The sequence below is a fragment of the Silene latifolia genome, chromosome 11 (assembly GCF_048544455.1).
Source record: "Silene latifolia isolate original U9 population chromosome 11, ASM4854445v1, whole genome shotgun sequence".
Lineage (NCBI taxonomy): Eukaryota > Viridiplantae > Streptophyta > Magnoliopsida > Caryophyllales > Caryophyllaceae > Silene > Silene latifolia.
This window is the reverse complement of record NC_133536.1, coordinates 181,447,479-181,458,052: the sequence shown is the minus strand read 5'-3', so window position 1 is coordinate 181,458,052 and position 10,574 is coordinate 181,447,479. Positions and strand designations below refer to the sequence as shown.

Sequence of the window (10,574 nt, the reverse complement as noted above, 5' to 3'; positions counted from 1 at the left end):
TAAAGGTTGTAAGTGAAGGTAGTATGTATGGAGAACTTAGAGGAATGAATGTATGGTGAAGGGGGGGTATTTATAAGGAGTTAAAGTAGGGTAAAAAGGGGAAGAGGCAGACGGGCTCGGTTTGCACATAGCTGCTGTCCAACAGCTTTTGTGAGGGTTTGAGAGGGGTTTTATTGGTGGTTAAGCTAAGGTAATATGGGTAGGATACTAGGGTATTGGTTAGGGTTAATGGGTACGGGTTTTGGTGGTATTTGGAGCGGGTTTTGGGCTCGGGATTTGAGCTGCAAAACAGGGGGGCTGCTCGTGTTTTTGTGCGGGCTGTTGGGGGTGATTTGGGGCATGATTTGGGCCGTGGTTAAGGGGGTTCGAACTGGGGTTGGATGGGTAGAGGCTTAGGTTGGTTAGTGTACTCGAGATTCGTGCCAACTCGTAAAGAAAACGGGCCCAAAAACCGAGCTATAATCGAGCTCTAAAACACGTGTTTAAAACGAGTTCTTTTCGATTTTTAAATCGATTTTTCAAAACAATTAACACATTAAAATAAATGATTTTTCAAATCAAATATACTCATAAAATGATTTTTCAAATCAATTATTTATTTTATTTTCAATAAAATAAATTTGAGAAAATAAATTCAAAATAAAGCAATATAATGAATTTATCTTAAAAAAACTTTAATTTAAATATCATTTAAATTAATAAAATACTTCATCGACGACGCTCATTCTACATCGTAAAACGAGCTCCAAATAATGACAATGACAACTAAAGAATACATGTGTCCTATCATCATCGGGTGTTTGTCGGGTTCTCTATAAATTCCAATATCGACGGATACGGGTATCTACAGAGCCCCCACTTTGACTGAGGCTTGGACAAGGCGAAAGTCAAAGTATACCCCAGGTCCCTCTCGACCTGAGGATTCGGCGGGTCGTTTATAGTCCATTAGACTTGCGTATATAAGCTCGCCAGCCATAAGAAGAGATCATACCTGAAACTTCGCTGGGGATTGACTCTTGCTTCTGTTGTGTCAAATTATCGTCATTGGTCGTCGACCCATAAATTGCTTATATGGTGAATTGAGCCTTATCCTTAGGCGCCTACGTATCCGTTTCTGACGGAATCAAATCCGCGTCGTAGTTCGGCAAGAATCGCCGACACATGCCCAAAGTTTATCATCTCACGCGTATGTCCAAAATTCATCATCTTCGACATTTGCCCAAAATTTATCATCTCATTGGCGCTTGTCCGAATGGAACGGGACTTTCAAGGAGTTTGCCGCTTTCATCATTTGCTTTCACTACGGAATTCTTCCATTTCATACAATTGTATTGAATTGAATTCTTGGTGGATGTCATCCTTTACATCTTGATAATGGTCTCGGAAGCCAACGGCGAGCCCCGATTTGCAATGGCTCTAAAGTCGAAGACTTTAGAGCCCCCAGTTGAAGCATATCCTGCTATATTTGAAACACAAAAACGCACTAGCAATAATCGTCACATAAGCACATTTGGATCATCGATCTTAAAATTGGATCATTCAAAAGATTGGGTCATCGACCCGAAAATTGAATTTGAAAAAATTTGAATAACTGGGCCATCGACCCGAATTTTGAATTTATCATCACTTAGAAAATTGGGCCATCGACCCGAGGCTTGAAGTTGAAGTGTTGGAATGCTGGGTCGTCGACCTAAAATTAAATTTGAATGACTGGGTCATCGACCCGAAATTTGAACAAGTTGAAAATTTTGAATAATTGGGCCATCGACCCAAATTTTGAATTTGACATCACTTTGATGTTGGGCCATCGACCCGAAATTTGAATTTGAAACGAATCATTTGGATGTTGGGTCGTCGACCCAAAATTTGATTTTGAACTTTGAGATTTGAACCTTGACTTGAAATGTACCACTACTTGGATCATCTATCCATAATTCGCAAAAAGTTTTTTGAAATTTTGGAATTCTGAAAAATTTGGCATTTTGAAATCGAACCTTGACGGGTGAGCACGAAATACGACTCAGACACTCTGTATGACCCGTAAATAACGTGGGCGTAGCCCACTACCGTAAAACAAAAAAAGGAAAATAAAAACATAAGTGTACACGGGTTTTAATTCAATTATTGACTTGTTGGGGGTAGAAATGTAAATTGGCCGTTCCGGCGCCAAAAGATGGCAAATGGGAATCACAAGGTCGTCGAACTTGGGACGGAGATATCGTATGGCATGGGCGTGCTCTCGAGGGCACATGGGAATCAAGATCACTTGACATTGACAAGGTGGATTAAACTCACGGAGCAACAACGTTGGCTTCGCCCAGACACTAAACACAGACTGATTTTATGAGAACACTTAGACATCACACATCACTCTTGTTGGGAACATTCTGCCACTCTTCTCCTCGCCTCCTTTCTTTTCAGCGAGTTTTCATCATTTCTTGCCACCGCCTTCTTTCTTTTCAGCAGGCTTTTTATTTTTTCTTCCACGCCTTCTTTCTTTTCAGCGGGTTTTTTCATATTTTCTGTTCCCAACACAAACCCACATCTATGTGACTCAGCATCTTTGCCTAAACCATTAGATAAAGCTCATTCCGAGACTTGATATTATTCATCCGAACCTATATCCTTATCCTAGCCTACATCGAGTGCTAAGACCGATCAAACAAAGGTGGCTTCATTTATACTTGGTTAAGACCCGTAAGAAACCGACAAGATGACAACTTGGTTGATGAGTGGATTGAATCCCTTGTTCTGAAGGACTGCCTACGTATTCGCGTGGAGCGAAATCAAATCCGACGTAGTTCGATCATGGTGCATAAACATGGCATTTTGATTGTGTGTACACACTCGAAGGTTTCACCTAAGGTATCATGTCATATCCCATTCTAGCATGTAAAGTACCGTTAAATCCCGTGTTTGGAGTTAGGTGTAAAAGGCTAGGATCTTTTGGGATGTGGAGCTTGGTAATAACAAGTTGGAATGGTTAACCATCATTCTGAAGGTTTGTTTTGTGGTGCTAAGGCCAAGGGCTATGGCTGCTGATGTGGTTGGAATGGGTGTCTCGGGTTTGATGAACCACGAGTGCAAATGGGTTGAAAAACAATGTGGGTTCAAATCTCCATATCTGGTCCCTAAAGGCTGGGTGTAACAGCACAAGCGGAATGATTCTCAAAATTCTCGACTATCCCCTTGTAACTGTCTCAGGAAGGACTTAGGGGTAAAGATGTTACTACTTAAGCTTTTGGGCTTCGCCCATTGAACTTCAACTATGGGTACTTGACTTAACTTCTGGATTCCGTAACTTCGACATTCAGCCAAAAAGCATTCCGCAATAACTTCAACATCTTTTTTCCTTTTTTTCTTTTTCTTTCATCTTTTTTTCAGTTTTCTTTTTTTCATTTTTTTTTCATTTTTCCAATTTTTCTCATTTTTCATTCTTTTTCATCTTTTTTCTCTCTTTGAAAATGATCTTCTATTCATTCTCTTAGTCATAAATGGATACACCTTGAAAACTGGGCTTCGCCAACTAATTTGGGTAGGAACTAACAATTCCTTGTTAGAACGGGTTGATATCTTCTCTCTTCGAGAGGGGGTGATTTTGTGGGGATGGGCTTGCCTTCCATCATCGATAGGGAAACCAGGAGCTAGTCCGGGTTCATCATAGAATCATCTAAAAGCTTGTCTCAAACATTGGTTCAGATGGAGGTTTTCTACCACCAGACATGGAATAGGTAAAGGAATCAAACACGGGATCCTAGTGTACCTTCCATTTTGAAACGGAACATATTTATACCCCAGGGATGCCTTTGAGTGTGTTGTGCATTTTATCATATTTCGGAATGATTGAGGATGGGAAACAAGACATATTTGGAAACGAAACTGCAACTTTTTATTGGAAAGGCAATTGCTTAACAGACTCAAAGGAACGATTCCTAGGGCACATCCTAGGTCATCGCGGAACAAACGACTCAACTTCAAGAAAAGAAAGTCCCAGACTCGACTCGACTAAGATAAGAAAACAGATCCGACTCATAATTTCAAATCTGGTCATGAGCTTTCCCTTGTTCAGCTATCAGCTTAGATGCTCGGCTCTGGTCCTTGATCCCGTTGATGGTCTGCCTCCATCCCGAGGTAGTCCTCTGAGGATCTACGCCAGTGATGAAGGTTGGTGAATCGAATTGTCTTTTATTAAATCGTTAATGAGAGGAGTACATTCTAGAGCAAGACTCCCGACTTGAATTTCATTCTTTGGGTTTGGCATTAATTCACAGCAATCCACAAATATTTTCCCAATAAACACCCCTTTCAAGTGACATGGGCGGATAAGATGGGAATAATCGACATTGTCTTCGACAGAAACAAAGTTAGTGTGATCGCCAAATGGATTGGTGATGTTATTGGGTTTAACAGTTGGGATCGGGAGTGTTCCATTCTCGATCATGTCTTGGATTTCGTGCTTCATTCGATAGCACCTTTCAGTATCATGGCCTTTCCCTTGATGAAAGGCACAGTAGGCATTTGGTTTATATCATTTACCTTGTTGATCAGCGGGAGGGTCCGGAGTCGGACCAATAGGCTTCAGCTTTCCTTGGGCTATGAGCCTTTGGAGAGCGTATGTATATGTGCATCCGATATCGGTGAATGCCCTAGGTGTTTGGCGGTGCAGATTCTTCGATTTCCCTTCTAAGAGATTGATGGCTTCATCAATATGGGCCGTTGCTGGGGCCTTGCCCTTAGACGATAAGGCCTCTTGGTACCCTTTCGGCCTTTCAGCCTCTGCCCTTATGACATCATCTTCTACCTTTATCCCGATTCTTATCAATTATTTAAAAGAGCCAAAATTTTGGTATTGCAGAGCATTGCGGTAAATGGGTCGTAGATTCTTTACGAACTTATCTACCATTTCCACTTCATCAGGCTTCTTGGCTAATTTCACGCTTTCAGCGCGCCATCTTGCAAGGAATTCAGTAAAGCCTTCTTTTTCTTTCTGTGTCATCACCTCCAATGTTCTTATGTTGGTTTGAATCTCGACATTGTCAGCATAGTGCTTGCAGAACTCCACCGTAATATCTTCGAAAGTGGGGAAGTTCTTAAGGTCAAGATTGTAGAACCACGCCTTCGGGTGTTCATCCAGAGATTGAGCGAAAATTTCAGAGAGCATGTCTGCAGGCACTCCCTTCAGTGCTAAGTACCCCTTATAGGCCTTAACATGGTGGACTGGATCTTCTGTGCCCTTAAACTTTGGGATATCAGTGAGTACCATGTTTGTGGGCAACTTATCCTGAACTGGGGCATAGGCCCTAGCATTTTCATAGTGGATGTTCTTCCCCAGGAGAGTTTGTTGTCTTCGATGAACTTGAACCATTTCTCCGGATCGATCGAGGTGGGGTAGATGGAGGGGAATCTTCACCCAGCTTAGATTCGATTGCATCCATTCGGGTCATCATGAGGTTCACGGCCTCAGTGAGCTTGTTAACAGCATCTTCCATTGCTTGACGTCGGGTTTTTGGCGGCCTTTCTACAAGAAAACCCCGAACCGAGTCAATATTTAAAGTAAGAGCCCCTGCACACTTAAGGACACGACACCAACTTGACTCAAGCAAAGACTCGACTTGAGACTGACTAACCAAAGGTTCGACTCACGGTTGGATTTAGACCTCGATTTATTTTAGACTCGACAAGACGACATGACTCAAGTTGTCATAGCTCGATTCTAAACTGGACTCGGTGTGACTAAACCCGTGATTGGACTAACATAGCCCATAGGTTCGGGTGAAACGCCCTAAATGGCCTAGCTTGGGCGTTTCTGTGAACTATCCTAGACCAAATGGTCGACCAACATGACTCAAAGCCCAAGAGGTGAGCTTGGGTGACCCAACAGGGTCGTGTTCTAGACTCTTGGAACGAAACACGCCTGGCCTAACACGGCCAGGACCCGGACACGACTCGACGCATTTCATGCTTGGTTGAGGTTTGAGAAACATTTTGGATTGAATTTGAAAAAAACGAATAATTGATTTGAAAATGAGATTTGAAATGGGCAGCATGCCGGCTATAAAAGCTCATTTTGGCCGAAAATTCTAGTCCTATTTGGGCAGCATTCCGCGTTTTGAAAATCATGCTATTTTGAAAGTAAGTTGTTCAAAAGTTCGGTTTTGAAATCGATATGGAAAATTTTGAAAAGACTCGGGAAAACACTTTGTACATTGTCATTCTCATGTTATAAGGATGTATGCTCCTAGACATCTCTAAGTCTCGGCAAGTCTTCTACAAGAAGGTCTATGCCCTCCATCCTTTTGCGGTCTTATAGAGGAAGGGCCTTTAGGTAGAGTACCTAGAAGAGCATCCCCACCATCAAGAACCACGCGAGGCGGAGCGGAAGCAAGCAATGTGCGAGTTCCTGGCATAGTGGGACGTCGCCCCCCACGCATCACAAAGAAACGCTGGGACGGCCCGGGAAAGTCCTTAAGGGTTTATGCATGAATCGTAGCACTATGAGTAATGTTTTACTTTCCAATACTTTCTTTTCAAGTTTCACCTCGGAGGAAAAGACCCTAGAAACAAAGTGTAACTAGTCCTCTTATCCCCAGCAGAGTCGCCAAACTGTGGACAAGGCCCTCGGGAACTGCGTCCGCGGGATACACACTAGGCATAATCAACTCGAGGTTCTTTCGAATCGAATTAAGACAAATTAGAGTCGCCACCAAGTTTTTGGGGAACTTGGAACCGTTCAAGTCAACTTTACACCTTTCATCGAAAAGCATAAAGCCAATCGACTACGAGTGATTAAAGATAAAGACTTGTACCCTATATCACTCGATTTGAATGACTCTCGTAATCCAATGGTATTTAGACGGATCCACAAACCATAGATCTTGAGTAAGGGGTGAGGGTACGTGTTAGGAAGCCCATAAGGACACCTAACCCCGCCCGTCAATAACGGCCTCAACTAAGTCAAGTATCGGATTTCAAACAAGGTCATAGCTACTACGATATATGATATGCAAACATCGTCTTCAAAACCCTAACATGTGAAGTTTCTATGTCGATTTAGATGCAACTAAACTAACTTTGTCAAAGTTGTAATTTAGCATGTGGGTTGATTGATCTAACAACATATAAACGAAACAAACAAGGCTTGATGGGAATGGGGGAGCCATTGGGATCTATCCTATTACAACCCAGGCATTTCATGCCGACACAACGATAAATTAAAGATACAACTCGATCTAAATACAATTACCATATACGACACCATACATGACACACGGCCATTCGGCCTAAGAAAACGTGCACAAAGGGGTGGCCCACGGCTTACATGCCTCACGGTCTTGGGTCACTCCTCGTAATGTGTGCTTTCACTTAATCTTATCGAATTAGACATTGGGTCACACACCAAAGCATGCATTAGCATAAATCGGGCCATGTTGCTTTAAACAACATGCGATTTACTACGCTCTTACTTGCATTGGGGCACAACCATCTAACCAAACAGGACTAAGGTTTTTAGAAATCATTTGACTCGATAAAAGAAAGCTAACTTGAAAATTACAACTCAACAAACAAACGATAAATTACAAGCGACAAAACAATAAAGAACAAACGATTCATAAAAAAACGAAGCAAGAAAGACCAAAGGACACGGCCAAGCCACGACCACTCTAGCACCGGCTACCCTAGGTCCTAGGTCAGGTTCATTAGTTAGATCAAATGATTGCGAAACGAGTTCGAAAACGGGCTAGAAAACAAGTTAGAAACGACGTTGATCGATTGAGAAGATGTCACGCGAATGTGTATTCTACACGGCCTAAAGGGGTCGAATTAGGTCACGAAGTTACAAGATTAACGCTACTCATCGAGTATTAATAGGAAGGTGCTAATCACGCACTCCTATGCTAGCGAGAAATCAAGTGAAAAGAGAGATGCGTTCAATTAGGTTATAGATTTGTTAATCGATTTTTAAAGCTATGTCGATGCCACCTAACATGTCTAATTAGGTTATTTAATTGATCTAATGTCATCTAAATGAGTCATATGTTAACAATCAGAGGTCGAACTAACATGTGACTGGTCCTAGGGTAGGTCGAATCACACGAAACAAAAGAGGGGTCAAAAGCGAAGAGCGAAGTTAGAATTCGTTTTATTAATGCCCTACCTTGAACACGAGGATATGTAAATGAGACGGGGGTTACGACCGACTGATGTAGCGGTTTCTTTCCCATCTCAAGTCAACGTGGGTGTTCATGGTGGTACTTTAACTCATACTCGGACTAAACTAGTTTCAGAGTTAATGATAACAAACGATAAACAAAAACGATAAACAAACAAAAACGAACTATAAGAAAACAAACATAAAAAACGAAATAAAAGGAAGAAAGAGGAGGATTTGATGCAACCTCAACCTACATGTATCGTTGACACCGTCTTGGGTCGTAATCGATGGTAGATTTTATCTCGAGAGGCCGTCGTCGACGAAGAAACAAAGCAAACAACACGTTTTTTGCAAATCTGGACAGCAACTTTCAAACTGCGATTTCTCTCTCGTTTCACGGTGAAAATTCGATTTAAAAGATGTTTTGAAAACTAGAAAGAGATAAGAACAGAGATCTTAAAACAACCCCTGCTCGTTTTGAGTTATTGGGCACGAAAAACGAGCACAAACAGAACTGGACAGACAGGAAAAGCCGCGAAAATAGAGTGTATAACACTCTGTTTTTCGAGGGAATTCGTGTACTCTCAAGGGCAATTTGGCTCGTAAATCTTTGTCTAATGTGTAGATGGATGTTTTATGGTTAATTTGGAACGAGAAACTCGAATTTTGATGGAGGTTTGAAGGGAGAACGAAGGGTTTCAAAGAGGACACACAAACTGATTCTCAGTTTGTATGTCGGTTTTGTCGAGGGTTTTTGGGAGGCAATTAAGGTTTGTTTCTGGGGTTTAAAGCTTGTAAGTGAAGGTAGCATGTATGTAGAACTTAGAGGAATGAATGTATGGTGAAGGGGGGGTATTTATAAGGAGTTAAAGTAGGGTAAAAAGGGGAAGAGGCAGACGGGCTCGGTTTGCACATAGCTGCTGTCCAGCAGCTTTTGTGAGGGTTTGAGAGGAGTTTTCTTGGTGGTTAAGCTAAGGTAATATGGGTAGGATACTAGGGTATTGGTTAGGGTTAATGGGTACGGGTTTTGGTGGTATTTGGAGCGGGTTTTGGGCTCGGGATTTGAGCTGCAAAACAGGGGGCTGCTCGTGTTTTTGTGCGGGCTGTTGGGGGTGATTTGGGGCATGATTTGGGCCGTGGTTAAGGGGGTTCGAACTGGGGTTGGATGGGTAGAGGCTTAGGTTGGTTAGTGTACTCGAGATTCGTGCCAGCTCGTAAAGAAAACGGGCCCAAAAACCGAGCTATAATCGAGCTCTAAAACACGTGTTTAAAACGAGTTCTTTTCGATTTTTAAATCGATTTTTCAAAACAATTAACACATTAAAATAAATGATTTTTCAAATCAAATATACTCATAAAATGATTTTTCAAATCAATTATTTATTTTATTTTCAATAAAATAAATTTGAGAAAATAAATTCAAAATAAAGCAATAAAATGAATTTATCTTAAAAAAACTTTAATTTAAATATCATTTAAATTAATAAAATACTTCATCGAAGACGCTCATTCTACATCGTAAAACGAGCTCCAAATAATGACAATGACAACTAAAGAATACATGTGTCCTATCATCATCGGGTGTTTGTCGGGTTCTCTATAAATTCCAATATCGACGGATACGGGTATCTACACTTTGGCTCTTGCTTTTTATCAAAAGAATTTTCCACCGGAGAAAACACAAACTTTGAGGAGTCAAATTACGGGGTTCCGTCAACAAGGGCTAGAGAGCTTTTATGAAGCTTGAGAGAGATACAAGGAGTTGCAAAGACAATGCCAACATCATGGGTTGGATCCTTGGTTTCTCTCTATTACATTCTACAATGGATGTAATGCCGAGTCCCAACGTGTTCTAGATTTCGCCAACAATGGGCGGTTTGATCACGAAGTGTGCCATTGAATAATAAGGAGGAGTCTTCCGATACAACTGTTTTGAAAGCTCAAATTGCCTTACTTCAACAACAATTAGAGACCCAAAATGTAAGTTCATCTCTTCAACAATTCAATGCTATGTCCACTACTAGCCAAATACTTGTATGCGAAGGTTGCGGAGGTGCGGGCCATTCCACCGCTTTGTGTAGGGCCACCATTGAGGAGGTAAATGCTTTTCAAATTTTAGACAAAGTTCATTTCCACCGGGTACTTTATCAAATACTTACAATCCCAACACAAAGTACCACCCGAATTTGTCTTATAAGAGCGCAAATGTGCTAAATCCTCAACCACAAAATACTGTTGTGCCCCAACAACCACAAAACAATTTTGTACCTCTACCACAACAACACAATACCTTCATTCCACAACAACAAAGGTTAAATTATCCACCGGGCTATCAAAATCAAAACCAAAACCAAAATCAAAGGCTACCTCAACAAAACTTTCAACCAACCCAAGGTCAATCTTCAAATTCCCAACAAAATGA

The 10,574-nt window shown here is 41.4% G+C and overlaps 1 non-coding gene across 1 annotated transcript; it reads right to left on the bottom strand.

Moving 5' to 3' along the window:
* Window positions 1-9,836: 9,836 nt before the first annotated feature.
* Window positions 9,837-9,943, bottom strand: LOC141615745 (small nucleolar RNA R71). Its single transcript, XR_012530148.1, has one exon. It is a non-coding gene; the product is annotated as a small nucleolar RNA R71 (small nucleolar RNA).
* Between the last annotated feature and the right edge of the window lie 631 nt (window positions 9,944-10,574).